The sequence below is a fragment of the Siphateles boraxobius genome, unplaced genomic scaffold (assembly GCF_051911475.1).
Source record: "Siphateles boraxobius isolate OS27281-9 unplaced genomic scaffold, OSU_SipBor_1 17, whole genome shotgun sequence".
NCBI lineage: Eukaryota > Metazoa > Chordata > Actinopteri > Cypriniformes > Leuciscidae > Siphateles > Siphateles boraxobius.
The window spans coordinates 5205660-5221593 of NW_027508777.1; positions in this window are offsets into that span (position 1 = coordinate 5205660).

Sequence of the window (15934 nt, forward strand, 5' to 3'; positions counted from 1 at the left end):
TAGTGCTTATTCTGTTTAGAATATTAAAAGTGCTTATTCAATTTTTATGCTTATTTATATTTTCAGAGCAGAAAATCCGAATTTTCTGCTTATTCAATATTGCATCTAAAATGGAAGTGACTTGACGTGTGTGTGTGTGTGTGTGTGTGTGTGTGTGTGTGTGTGTGTGTGTGTGTGTGTGTGTGTGTGTGTGTGTGTGTGTGTGTGTGTGTGTGTGTGTGTGTGTGAGAGAGAGAGAGAGAGATTGTGTCTGTTACAGTGACAAGAGTTTAACCCTTTAAGGCCATGTTTTTTGGATATATATCTTTTTTTATAAAAAAAAAAGTGCATACAACCCATATCTTTTAAATGTATTGTTTGCTTTAAATTAAATTAAGATTGTATGTTTGGTAATTGAACCTAAATAAATTTAAAATTAATGTGCTATATTTCAGATCAATATATTTGTTTTCCTTCATTTTAATCAACACTAACTTTATTCTCATCTGAATTATAAATAACTTATTTCTGTATAAAATAAAAAATCCCGAATAATCCAGACCAACCAGAGCGCACTATTTCTACAACATCATCAATGCTGAAGCGGAACTACCAGAGCCGTTCGGCAGATAGCCAGCAGATATTTTGTGTCACGTCGTGCACAATAACCCTAAAGGCACCAGGGTGGCGGTGCCACCGGCTTTTTATATATATATATATATATATATATATATATATATATATAAATATAGCTGCGAGCAGCGATGAAGGGCCAAAGCCGGTGGTACCGCTACCCCGGTGCCTTTAGGTAACTAAAGGCACCGGGGTTGCGGTGCCACCGGCTTGGGCCCGTAATCGCTGCTCGCAGCTATATTTATTATTATTATTAGGGCCCAAGCCTTGAAAAGGCGAAGGCCCTATTGTTTTCCTAAGGATTATTATTAGGGCCCAAGCCTTGAAAAGGCGAAGGCCCTATTGTTTTCCTAAGGATTATTATTAGGGCCCAAGCCTTGAAAAGGCGAAGGCCCTATTGTTTTCCTAAGGATTATTATTATTATTATTATTATTATTATTATTATTATTATTATTATTATTATTATTATTATTATTATTATTATTATTATTATTATTCTAACGACTATTCGGGCACTTTTGGGGCTCTTAATGTGCACGAAAACTCTTGAAACTTTGCACACAGGTCAGAACCCGCGGCCATCAGGGCCGGGCTGAAGGTGGTACCCGGGCGTGGCAGGGGGGCTCGACAGCGCCCCCTGGAACGGGGTCCGAAAACTTGGTCCATAAATCAAATACGCTTGCATGTAATAATATGAAACTCGGTACACATATAGATCTCATCGGTTTATATATCCTTTGTACTTTTACTTTTTACCCCAGCCCAACAGGAAGTCGGCTATTTAGGGTTGTTTGTAAAACGCATGCAATGGAATTTAAAGTACTTCTCCTAGAGAATTCAAAGAAATGCCACGAAACTCAGTCAGCATGAAGTCAAGACATTGAGGATGAAAAATTGCCAGGGGATTTTTGATATCTCGAACGGTTTGGCCGTGGCGAGGAAACGAATTTATGGCGAGAAACGTGAAACAGGAAGTGTGTTATAACTTCAGCATACATTAGCTGATCTTAATGAAACTTCAGCAGTGTGTTCGTTGTAAGAGGCCGATCACATGGATGTGACTATTGTGAGTCAAAGTTATAGCGCCACCAACTGCCAGCAGGAAGTGTGTCACTTTCAAAATGCTTTGAAATCACCCTCTTATTTTAACCCGATTTGCTTCAAACTTCATCTGTATAATGTAAATACACGGCAGATGTAGACCTGTGAAAGGATGATTGATATCTTAGATACTGGTGCCATGGCAACGCATCAAACTTTAATATTCTTTTTGGATGCTTTTGAGACTCTTAGCATGCCTGAAATTGCTTAAAATTGCATGAAACTCGACAGACAGATCACATTTATTAGCCAGTAGACATGTGCAAAGTTTCAGAAACGGGCGTGGTGCAGGGACTCAGTAGCGCCACCTTTTGACAAAAGTGGGGGGGTTAGTTTTATAGTTTTACCTACAATCATAAAACTCGGTACGCATATTGTTCAGATCAAGCCGGACAACTTTCTAGTTAACTGTCATTAGCTCAGACCAAGAGGAAGTCAGATATTTTGGTTTGAATATGGTAATTTTCTCTCTCTCTCTCTCTTTGAGCCAATATGGCAAGCCGTTTTAACATTTAATCATTTTAACCTACTAGTCTCTATTTTCATGCTTCTAGTACTTATTTTTTAGATACTAGTATCTATTCCATTAAGTACTAGTACTTATTCATTAGCGACTAGTGCTTATTCTTTAGTACTAGTGCCTATTCTTTAGATACTAGTGCTTATTCTTTAGATATTCTTTTGAATACGTATTAGTAGCTAATGAATAAGTACTGGTATCTATTTAATAGGTACTAGTATCTAATGACTTAGTACTAGTATTTATTGAATAAATACTAGTATCTATTAATAGGTACTAGTATCTAAAAGGTCATTTTCTCTCTCTCTCTGAGCCAATATGGCAAGCCGTTTTAACATTTTATCATTTTAACCTACTAGTCTCTATTTTCATGCTACTAGTACTTATTTTTTAGATACTAGTATCTATTCCATTAAGTACTAGTACTTATTCATTAGCGACTAGTGCTTATTCTGTTTAGAATATTAAAAGTGCTTATTCAATTTTTATGCTTATTTATATTTTCAGAGCAGAAAATCCGAATTTTCTGCTTATTCAATATTGCATCTAAAATGGAAGTGACTTGACGTGTGTGTGTGTGTGTGTGTGTGTGTGTGTGTGTGTGTGTGTGTGTGTGTGTGTGTGTGTGTGTGTGTGTGTGTGTGTGTGTGTGTGTGTGTGTGTGTGTGTGTGAGAGAGAGAGAGAGATTGTGTCTGTTACAGTGACAAGAGTTTAACCCTTTAAGGCCTTGTTTTTTGGATATATATCTTTTTTTATTAAAAAAAGTGCATACAACCCATATCTTTTAAATGTATTGTTTGCTTTAAATTAAATTAAGATTGTATGTTTGGTAATTGAACCTAAATAAATTTAAAATTAATGTGCTATATTTCAGATCAATATATTTGTTTTCCTTCATTTTAATCAACACTAACTTTATTCTCATCTGAATTATAAATAACTTATTTCTGTATAAAATAAAAAATCCCGAATAATCCAGACCAACCAGAGCGCACTATTTCTACAACATCATCAGTGCTGAAGCGGAACTACCAGAGCCGTTCGGCAGATAGCCAGCAGATATTTTGTGTCACGTCGTGCACAATAACCCTAAAGGCACCAGGGTGGCGGTGCCACTGGCTTTTTATATATATATATATATATATAAATATAGCTGCGAGCAGCGATGAAGGGCCAAAGCCGGCGGTACCGCCACCCCGGTGACTTTAAAGGCACCGGGGTTGCGGTGCCACCGGCTTGGGCCCGTAATCGCTGCTCGCAGCTATATTTAGGGCCCAAGCCTTGAAAAGGCGAATGCCCTATTGTATTCCTAAGGATTATTATTATTATTATTATTATTATTATTATTATTATTATTAGGGCCCAAGCCTTGAAAAGGCGATGGCCCTATTGTTTTCCTAAGGATTATTATTAGGGCCCAAGCCTTGAAAAGGCGAAGGCCCTATTGTTTTCCTAAGGATTATTATTATTATTATTATTATTATTATTATTATTATTATTAGGGCCCAAACCTTGAAAAGGCGAAGGCCCTATTGTTTTCCTAAGGATTATTATTATTATTATTATTATTATTATTATTATTATTATTATTATTATTCTAACGACTATTCGGGCACTTTTGGGGCTCTTAACGTGCACGAAAACTCTTGAAACTTTGCACACAGGTCAGAACCCGCGGCCATCAGGGCCGGGCTGAAGGTGGTACCCGGGCGTGGCAGGGGGGCTCGACAGCGCCCCCTGGAACGGGGTCCGAAAACTTGGTCCATAAATCAAACACGCTTGCATGTAATAATATGAAACTCGGTACACATATAGATCTCATCGGTTTATGTATCCTTTGTACTTTTACTTTTTACCCCAGCCCAACAGAAAGTCGGCTATTATGGTTTGTTTGAAAACGCATGCAATGGAATTCGAAAAACTTCTCCTAGGAAATTCGACCAATCACCACGAAACTCGGTCAGCATGAAGTCAAGCAATTGAGGATGAAAAATAGCCAGCGGATTTTGGATATCTCGAACGGTTTGGCCGTGGCGAGGAAACGAAATTATGGCGAATAATGGAAACAGGAAGTGTGTTATAACTTCTTCATACATTAACTGATCTTGATGAAACTTCAGTAGTGTGTTCGTTGTAAGAGGCCGATCACATGGATGTGACTCTTGTGAGTCAAAGTTATAGCGCCACCAACTGGCAGAAGGAAGTGTGTCACTTTCAAAATGCTTTGAAATCATCCTCTTATTTTAACCCGATTTGCTACAAACTTCACTACTATAATGTAAACACACGGCAGATGTAGACCTGTGAATGGATTCTTGATATCTTAGATACTGTTGTCGTGGCAACGCATCAAACTTTAATATTCTTTTTTTATGCTTTTGAGACTCTTAGCATACTTGAAATTGCATGAAACTCGACAGAGACATCACATTTATTAGCCAGTAGACATGTGCAAAGTTTCAGAAACGGGCGTGGTGAGGGGCTCAGTAGCGCCACCTTTTGTCAAAAGTGGGGGGATTCGTTTTATCTACAGTAATAAAAATCGGTATGTGTATTGTTCTCCTCCACCCAGACAACTTTCTAATTTACACTCAATAGCTCCAACCAACAGAAAGTCAGATATTTTGGTTTGAAAATTGTCATTTTATGTCTCTCTCTCTCTCTGAGCCTACGTCTCTGTGTGCGTGTGTGTGTGTCTGTGAGTGTGGGGAGGGGGAGGGGGGCTAGATTAACCATTACACTGCTGTTTGGTCTGGCCTGCATTAAAAAAGAAAATAAATGTCTTACGCCTTGTATTTTTTAAATAAGTTGTATTAATAAGTAAAGGCATATAACCAGTTGAATTGTAGTGCATTGAAAATAGTTATATATAAATAGTTTATTAATTAAATTAACTTGGTCCATAAACTTGGTCAGAAAATTTGGTCCATAAATTAAACACACTTGCATGTAATATTATGAAACTCGGTACACATATAGATCTCATCGGGCCAAACAACTTTAAGCCAGCCCAACAGGAAGTGGGCTATTTTGGTCTTAAGAGGAGTGGGTAAAAAATCAGAGGCTGATTTTGCCAAAAATCCACATTAAGTGGTTTATTCAATTCCCACCAAACTTTTTCAACATGATGAAAATACATTAAAGAAGCTAAATTGTGAATGGCTATTGAATATCTCAAATAGTTTTGCTATGGCGAGGGATTAAAGTCATGTCAAAAAAGTAAACACTAATAGCCTCATATCTTCTAAAAAATTAATTATACACCATTTATTTCTAGATAAAATTACACAAATATCAGAACTAAACCCATTTTATTCTTGTTTTCAATTTAAGAATAATGTACAAGTTTAAAAACAGCCAGAATGTGCTATTCAGTTAAAAAATAAGTACATCAAGTAATACAAAGGGCTATACTGCCCTCTTGTGTCCAAAATGATATCAACTCAGTACATAAAACTTTTTTATCAGGTATGGCTATTGTAATTAAATATAAATATATTAGGTATGTGGCTGTGAGGATCTTTTCCCACCGGTTAATCGACGTTAGACACCAGCGAGGCCTTTTAAATCGCTAATATAAAAGTGAAAGTAAAGTATAAGGACATCCGCACGGACATTTATAGTGGTGGCGCTCGCAGTGCGCTCGAATGAATTTCTATGGAAGTAGAAATGAAAAAACGTTCGCTCTGTTCTGCTCGCTCGTCGCCATGGACGCGCACCGTTATGAATGCCAGTGCAGCCGCATACTTTTTAGTGTCACTTTAAAATTAGCACCATATCGGGGGCCGATTGTTTCCGGTTTTCAGGTAAAACACAACAACAAATGAGTAAATGACAGATTCGCTTAAATAGGCGCTTTTACACAAAATATTCCGTCATCATTTTTTTCAGTCAGCTGTTCACTCTCGTGATTAATGAATTTTGACTCCTGTTGCTGATCTTTGCTGCAACTTTCGTTCAGCTCACAATTTAGTAACCAAACACGCTTCAAATGTGTTTTTATTTTATTTTTGTGTATACATGTGTGTATATATATATATATATATATATATATATATATATATATATATATATAGCTTATGTTTCAAATATGAGTTAATTAACAATCGTTGGAAAGAATGATACTTTTAAACATATCACTAAACCGTCATTAGGTGTCGCCAGGCGACCGTCTTAATGAGCGAGTCATTGATTCATTCGTTCAAACGATTCGTTCGAACGGCTGAGTCATTCATGAATGAGACAGATTATGGATTGGTCGTTGAATCTTTGAGTCAACCGATTCGTTCAAAATGCTGAATCATTCAGTAATGAGAACGCGTTGCTGTGAGATCCTCGATGGTTCTGCTGTGATCTTTGTTTAACTATTTTCGCTGCTGAAACAGAAAAAAAGTCAATATTGCATCTAAAATGTAAGTGATTTGACGTGTGTGTGTGTGTGTGTGTGTGTGTGTGTGTGTGTGTGTGTGTGTGTGTGTGTGTGTGTGTGTGTGTGTGTGTGTGTGTGTGTGTGTGTGTGTGTGTGTGTGTGTGTGTGTGTGTGTGTGTGTGTGTGTGTGTGTGTGTGTGTGTGTGATTGTGTTTGTTACAGTGATTGTTTAACCCTTGTTAAAGTTTAGGCCTTGTCTTTTTGGATATATATCTTTTTATATAAAAAAAATAGCATACAACCCATATATTTTAAATGTATTGTTTGCTTTAAATTACATTGAGATTTGTATGTTTGGTAATTGAACCTGAATGAATTTTAAATGAATGTGCTATATTTCAGATCATATATTTGTTTTTCTTAAAATTTGAACTAACACTAACTTTATTCTCATCTGAATGATAGATTATTTATTTATGTATAAAATAAAAACACATTTGATTTTTCTTTTTTAATCAATGTAGAATGTGTAACTGAAAAAATAAACAGATTAGGGCTCTGTTCGAGGACAAGAAATGAAAACCAATGCAATATGATGAATGTCCAAAAGATTTTTTTGCTTTTAAACTGTGTGTGTGTGTGTGTGTGTGTGTGTGTGTGTGTGTGTGTGTGTGTGTGTGTGTGTGTGTGTGTGTGTGTGTGTGTGTAAGAGATTTTGGTTGGGTGACAGTTGTAGTTTAGCAGTACAGTTTGACAAAAGCACAATGTTGTGTTTTATTGCGATTGTACACAAATATAGGTAAACACTTTGCAGTTTGAATAATGTCCTGTATGAACAAAAGGACGGAGTATGTTTTTATGTCTACATTGTTCAATCACGCCTCACACACACACACACACAAACTATTTTTCTAATCAGATCAGGCAAATATTCTGTCTTGGCACACTTCATATAACTTTCAAACTTGTGTACTTATTTCATGTGTCCATTAAGTCCATGAGACCGTAGGGTGTCTCATTTTTCATTTTAGGTTTCAGAAGGTTGCTCACGCATACTTTGTGGTTGATATGTGCCCTCAATGCACACTTTTGCAGAGCCCACACCAATGCAAGCTCTACAGCACACATCTTCTCAAAGGTCAAAGCGGGGTTACGTTATTGCCCGTCATGCACAGTAACCCCAAAGCGGTGCCACCGGCTTGTTTATATATATATATATATATATATATATATAAATAGAGCTGCGAGCAGCGATGAAGGGCCAAAGCCGGCGGCACCGCCACTCCGGTGCCTTTAGGTAACTAAAGGCACCGGGGTTGCGGTGCCACCGGCTTGGGCCCGTAATCGCTGCTCGCAGCTATATTTATATATATATATATATATATATATATATATATATATATATATATATATATTATTATTATTATTATTATTATTAGGGCCCAAGCCTTGAAAAGGCGAAGGCCCTATTGTTTTCCTAAGGATTATTATTATTATTATTATTATTATTATTATTATTATTCTAACGACTATTCGGGCACTTTTGGGGCTCTTAACGTGCACGAAAACTCTTGAAACTTTGCACACAGGTCAGAACCCGCGGCCATCTGATGGCCGGGCTGAAGGTGGTACCCGGGCGTGGCAGGGGGGCTCGACAGCGCCCCCTGGATCGGGGTCCGAAAACTTGGTCCATAAATCAAACACGCTTGCATGTAATAATATGAAACTCGGTACAGATATAGATCTCATCGGTTCATATATACTTCATGCTCTTACTTTTTACCCCAGCCCAACAGGAAGTCGGCTATTTAGGGTTGTTTGTAAAACGCATGCAATGGAATTTAAAGTACTTCTCCTAGAGAATTCAAAGAAATGCCACGAAACTCGGTCAGCATGAAGTCAAGACATTGAGGATGAAAAATTGCCAGGGGACTTTTGATATCTCGAACGGTTTGGCCGTGGCGAGGAAACGAATTTATGGCGAGAAACGTGAAACAGGAAGTGTGTTATAACTTCAGCATACATTAGCTGATCTTAATGAAACTTCAGCAGTGTGTTCGTTGTAAGAGGCCGATCACATGGATGTGACTATTGTAAGTCAAAGTTATAGCGCCACCAACTGGCAACAGGAAGTGTGTCTCTTTCAAAATGCTTTGAAATCACCCTCTTATTTTAACCCGATTTGCTTCAAACTTCATCTGTATAATGTAAATACACGGCAGATGTTGACCTGTGAAAGGATTATTGATATCTTTGATACTGTTGCCGTGGCAACGCATCAAACTTTAAAATTCTTTTTCGATGCTTTTGAGACTCTTAGCATGCCTGAAATTGCTTGAAATTGCATGAAACTCGACAGACAGATCACATTTATTAGCCAGTAGACATGTGCAAAGTTTCAGAAACGGGCGTGGTGCAGGGACTCAGTAGCGCCACCTTTTGACAAAAGTGGGGGGGTTAGTTTTATAGTTTTACCTACAATCATAAAACTCGGTACGCATATTGTTCAGATCAAGCCGGACAACTTTCTAATTAACTGTCATTAGCTCAGACCAAGAGGAAGTCAGATATTTTGGTTTGAATATGGTCATTTTCTCTCTCTCTCTCTCTGAGCCAATATGGCAAGCCGTTTAACATTTAATCATTTTAACCTACTAGTCTCTATTTTCATGCTTCTAGTACTTATTTTTTAGATACTAGTATCTATTCCATTAAGTACTAGTACTTATTCATTAGCGACTAGTGCTTATTCTTTAGTACTAGTGCCTATTCTTTAGATACTAGTGCTTATTCTTTAGATATTCTTTTGAATACGTATTAGTAGTTAATGAATAAGTACTGGTATCTATTTAATAGGTACTAGTATCTAATGACTTAGTACTAGTATTTATTGAATAAATACTAGTATCTATTAATAGGTACTAGTATCTAAAAGGTCATTTTCTCTCTCTCTCTCTCTCTCTGAGCCAATATGGCAAGCCGGTTTAACATTTTATCATTTTAACCTACTAGTCTCTATTTTCATGCTACTAGTACTTATTTTTTAGATACTAGTATCTATTCCATTAAGTACTAGTACTTATTCATTAGCGACTAGTGCTTATTCTGTTTAGAATATTAAAAGTGCTTATTCAATTTTTATGCTTATTTATATTTTCAGAGCAGAAAATCCGAATTTTCTGCTTATTCAATATTGCATCTAAAATGGAAGTGACTTGACGTGTGTGTGTGTGTGTGTGTGTGTGTGTGTGTGTGTGTGTGTGTGTGTGTGTGTGTGTGTGTGTGTGTGTGTGTGTGTGTGTGTGTGTGTGTGTGTGTGAGAGAGAGAGATTGTGTCTGTTACAGTGACAAGAGTTTAACCCTTTAAGGCCTTGTTTTTTGGATATATATCTTTTTTTATTAAAAAAAAGTGCATACAACCCATATCTTTTAAATGTATTGTTTGCTTTAAATTAAATTAAGATTGTATGTTTGGTAATTGAACCTAAATAAATTTAAAATTAATGTGCTATATTTCAGATCAATATATTTGTTTTCCTTCATTTTAATCAACACTAACTTTATTCTCATCTGAATTATAAATAACTTATTCCTGTATAAAATAAAAAATCCCGAATAATCCAGACCAACCAGAGCGCACTATTTCTACAACATCATCAGTGCTGAAGCGGAACTACCAGAGCCGTTCGGCACATAGCCAGCAGATATTTTGTGTCACGTCGTGCACAATAACCCTAAAGGCACCAGGGTGGCGGTGCCACCGGCTTTTTATATCTATCTATATATATATATATATATATATATATATATATATATATATATATATATATATATATATATATATAAATATAGCTGTGAGCAGCGATGAAGGGCCAAAGCCGGCGGTACCGCCACCCCGGTGCCTTTAGGTGCCACCGGCTTGGGCCCGTAATCGCTGCTCGCAGCTATATTTATTATTATTATTATTTTACTAACTTTTGGGCACTTTTGGGGCCCTTAAAGTGCTCGAAAACTCTTGAAACTTTGCACATGGGTCAGAACCCGCGGCCATCAGGGCCGGGCTGCAGCTGGTACCCGGGCGTGGCAGGGAGGCTCGACAGCGCCCCCTGGAAGTGGTAAAAAATCTTGGTCCATAAATCAAACACGCTTGCATGTAATAATATGAAAATCGGTACACATATAGATCTCATTGGTTTATATATTCTTCGTACTTTTACTTTTTACGCCAGCCCAACAGGAAGTCGGCTATTATGGGTTGTTTGGAAACTCATGCTCAGGAATTTGAAACGCTTCTCCTACCAAACTCGGTGTGCATGAAGTCAAGACATTGAGGATGAAAAATTGCCAGGGGATATTTGATATCTCGAACGGTTTGGCCGTGGCGAGGAAACGAATTTATGGCGAATAATGGAAACAGGAAGTGTGTTATAACTTCTGCATACATTGAATGATCTTGATGAAACTTCAGCAGTGTGTTCGCTGTAAGAGGCCGATCACATGGATGTGACTATTGTGAGTCAAAGTTATAGCGCCACCGACTGGCAGCAGGAAGTGTGTGACTTTCAAAATGCTTTTAAATCACCCTCTTATTTTTACCCGATTTGCTTAAAACTTTATGTGTATAATGTAAACACACGGCAGATGTAGACCTGTGAAAGGATTATTGATATCTTAGATACTGTTGCCGTGGTAACGCATCAAACTTTATGCTTTTGAGACTCTTAGTATACTTGAAAATGCATGAAACTCGACAGACACATCACATTTATTAGCCAGTAGACATGTGCAAAGTTTCAGAAACGGGCGTGGTGCAGGGGCTCAGTAGCGCCACCTTTTGACAAAAGAGGGGGAGTTAGGTCTATACTTATATCTACAATCTTAAAACTCAGTATGTATATTGTTCATATCGAGCTGGACAACTTTCTAATTTACAGTTATCAGCTCAGACCAACAGGAAGTCAGATATTTTGGTTTGAATGTGGATGTTTTGGAGAATTTTCTCTTCCTCTCTCTCTGACCCTACGTCTCTCCGTGTGTTTGGGGGGAGGGGGATTTGTCTGCTGAGTGAGAATGCTTTTATTTTTGTTTTTCAAGGTTTTGGGGCCCTTAAAGTGCTCGAAAACTCCCGAAACTTTGCACACTGGTCAGAACCCGTGGCCATCAGGGCCGGGCTGAAGCTGGTACCCGGGCGTGGCAGGGGGGCTCGACAGCGCCCCCTGGAATGTGATTCGAACACTTGTCCATATATCAAACATGCTTGCATGTAATAATATGAAACTCGGTACTTATTTAGATCTCATCGGGCCGAACAACTTTCGTGCTCTAAGTTTAACGACAGCTCAACAGGAAGTCAGCTATTATGGGTTGTTTGGAAAATGCATGCTTTTATTTTTTATATACTTCTCCTAGAGAATTAATCCAAACACCACGAAACTCGGTCAGCATGAAGTCAAGACATTGAGGATGATAAATTGCCAGCGGATTTTTGATATCTCGAACGGTTTGGCCGTGGCGAGGAAATGAATTTATGACTAAAAAAGGACACATAAAGTGTGTTATAACTCAGTTAGTTTTACCTACAGTTACAAAACTTGGCGTGTATATTGTTCTCTTCAAGCCGAACAACTTTCTAATTTACAGTTATTAGTTCCGACCAACAGAAAGTCAGATATTGTGGTTTGAATGTGAATTCTGAGAATTTTCTCTCCCTCTCTCTGACAGAGAGAGTGTTCCCTGCCATTCTCTGTGTGTGTGTGTGTGTGTGTGTGTGTGTGTGTGTGTGTGTGTGTGTGTGTGTGTGTGTGTGTGTGTGTGTGTGTGTGTGTGTGTCTGTGTAGGGAGGGTGAGAAGGAAAGGGGGGCGGCGTGGGGTGGTCTCTTCCAGTGATAGTTTAAACACAAAATCATAAATAGGGCTATACTGCCATCTTGTGTCCAAAATTATATTTATACGCACTTTTATTTATTTATTACATGTATTACGCACACACACACAGTTCGATCGCGCCCGCGTCTCTCTCTCTCACACACACACACACACACAGTTCGATCGCGCCCGCGTCTCTCTCTCTCTCTCTCTCTCTCTCTCTCTCTCTCTCTCTCTCTCTCTCTCTCTCTCTCTCTCTCTCTCTCTCACACACACACACACACACACACACAGACAGTTCGATCGCGCCCGCGCCTCTGTCTCTGTCTCACGCACACACACAGTTCGATCGCGCCCGCGCCTCTCTCTCTCTCTCTCACACACACATACACACACACAGATAGAGATGTTTTTCCCTGATTTGAGGCGATTTTTGGTGTCATGTAAAATGGCAATGAACAAAGCAACCTTTGAGGAACTAAGTAGACAGAAGCGTTTTCGCCTTAAGAAAATAATAACAAAGGTAAAAAACACGGTAAAACGTAATGTAAAGAAGGTTTGAATATTCTTTTCTTTTTTTTAAATGGAGAGAAGAGAATTTATAGCCTGTGTTTGGACGCTTTTTGTCTCTTTATTAATAGTCAGCATCATGGCATCCTTAAACTTTGGATCTTTGAATGTTAATGGGTGTCGTGGTGCTGAAAAAAGGTGTGCTTTGTTTGATTTTTTTAATTGGAAAAAATCTGGTATAGTTTTTCTGCAAGAAACACACACAGATTTGAATAATCAGGTGCAATGGCTAAGTGAGTGGAAAGGTAAAACTTTCGTTAGCCATGGTTCAAATGTTAGTGCCGGTGTAGCAGTTCTTATTTCTTCAGATGTACAAGTACAAGATAGCAGAGCTGAAGAAGTTATACCTGGCAGAATGCAAATTATAGAATTTAAGTTATATGAGTTATTTTTTTCTCTTATTAACATTTATGCTCCTAATGACGGTGTAGAAAGAGTTTCTTTTTTCAAAAAATTAAAAATGTTATTTCAAAAATTCCAAATAATAGAATAATAATTTTAGCTGGTGATTTTAATTGTACTCTTGATTATACTATGGATCGGAATCATGTTGAACCTAATCTCAATTCGTCTGAAACTCTCAAAACTGTTATTCGTTTTCACAATCTTGTAGACGTTTGGAGAGAAGCCTTCCCTAGATATAGACAATATACATGGTTGAAAATTAATGCTGACACAGTCTCTGGTGCAAGACTTGATAGATTTTACGTTCAAAAGAATAATAGAGGAAGGTTTTTTAATAGTAAAATTTTGCCAACATCATTTTCTGATCATCATTATATTGCGGTAACTATGACCATAAAACAGAGCACTTCCCACCATCACATTTGGCATTTTAACAATAGATTATTGCAAGATAAGTCTTTTGTACAATATTTTACTTTGTTTTGGAGAGAGTGGAGAGAGAGAAAGTTACAGTATAAAAATTTAGGCCAGTGGTGGGATACTGGAAAAGTACAGATCCAGCTTTTTTGTCAGCAATATACAAGGAGCCGTACAATGGAACTGAAAGAAAAGGTCTTGTTCTTGGAAGAGCAAATTCTCCAGTTAAGCAGTTCCATCAGTGATGGTGAAGAGACAGAAACTGCAAAAATGCTTAAAGAGTACAATTTGATTTTAAAGAATTTGTATGAAGAAAGAAGTCGCTGTGCATCGATACGGGGAAAATATCTTCAGCTAAACAGCATGGATTCTTCAACAACTTTCTTTTTTTCATTGGAGAGGAATATTAGAGAAAAGAAAAATATAAATTATCTTAAATTGCCAAATGGAAAAGAAATAATGGAAAAGAAAGAAATAATTTCACAAACTTTACTTTTTTATGAAGATTTATATACAGCACAACCTTGTGACCTTGAAGCAACAAATCAGCTTTTAGATGGACTTCCACATCTTACAAAAGAAGATAAAGCTGAATTAGACAAAGCCTTGTCATTTCACGAGCTAACAGAGGCTGTTCAGCAGCAATCCTCAGGGAAATCTCCAGGGTTAGATGGTTTGACTTCTGATTTCTACAAAGCCTTCTGGTCCCTCATCGGACAGGATCTGTATGCGGTATTTTGTGAAAGTTTTGAATCAAAAATCTTACCCCTGAGTTGCAGAAGAGCTGTAATCACTCTTTTACCCAAGAAAGGAGATCTTGGCCTATTAAAGAACTGGCGACCAGTTTCTCTTTTGGGAACTGATTATAAAATATTATCTAAAGCTCTGACAAATCGTCTCAAGGAATTTTTAGCATCCATTATTCACGAAGATCAGTCCTATTGTGTACCAAAGCGGTCTATATTTGACAATCTTTTTCTTGTGCGGGACATGCTGTATTTAACCGAACTGCATAAGTTTGATCTTGGTCTTGTTTGTTTGGACCAGGAGAAAGCCTTCGATAAAGTTGATCATGAATATCTGTTCAAAATACTTGAAGGCTTTGGCTTTGGAAAGCAGTTTACTTCATGGATTAGACTTCTGTATGAAGATGTTTATAGCATGTTGAAAATTAATGGAATTCTGACAAGACCTTTTTCTGTCCATAGAGGAGTGAGACAAGGTTGTAGTTTATCTGGCCTCTTGTACACAATTTCCATTGAACCAATGTTGAGAATGTTGAGGGAGAAGCTGCAAGGATTGACGGTTCCATCATCTTACCTCTCGAATACTCCATCAGTTGAACTAACAACTTATGCCGACGACATCACAGTGATCATTAGATCTGAAGATGATGTTAAACATCTAATCTCATGCCTCAACACCTATGAGAGTGCTTCTTCGGCACGTGTCAATTGGGAAAAAACAGACACTTTATTATTAGGTCATTGGTTGAATCAGAATCTACCGCAACTTCCACATCAGTGCCTTTGGAATAAAGAAGGAGTAAAGATACTTGGACTGTTCTTTGGGACTGAACAGTTTATGGAAAAGAATTGGGAAGGACTTCTAGAAAAAGTGACAGGCAAGCTCCAGAGATGGAAATGGATTCAAGCCCAGCTTTCTTACAGAGGCAGAGTGTTAGTAGTGAACAATCTAGCCGCCTCAATGCTGTGGCATCGTCTAACAGTGTTGGACCCTCCGAAAGAGCTTTTATTGCAACTTCAAAAAGCCTTTGTTGACTTTTTTTGGGGAGGCCATTATTGGCTTCCTCCAGGGGTTCTGTGTCTTCCAGTTATTGAGGGCGGTCAAGGACTAATTCATCTAGCCTCTAAGGTGAAAGCCATGAGGTTACAGACTGCCCAAAAACTGCTTTATTCTTCTGACTCTATACCATGGATCAGTTTTGGTCTTGCCATTCTACGAGAGAAAAACAACATCGGTTTTGATAAACAAATATTTCTGAGCTCAGTAAATATTGTAAAGGACATGTTTAAGATCAAGTTTTATGGATCTGTGTTTGAAGTTTGGAGT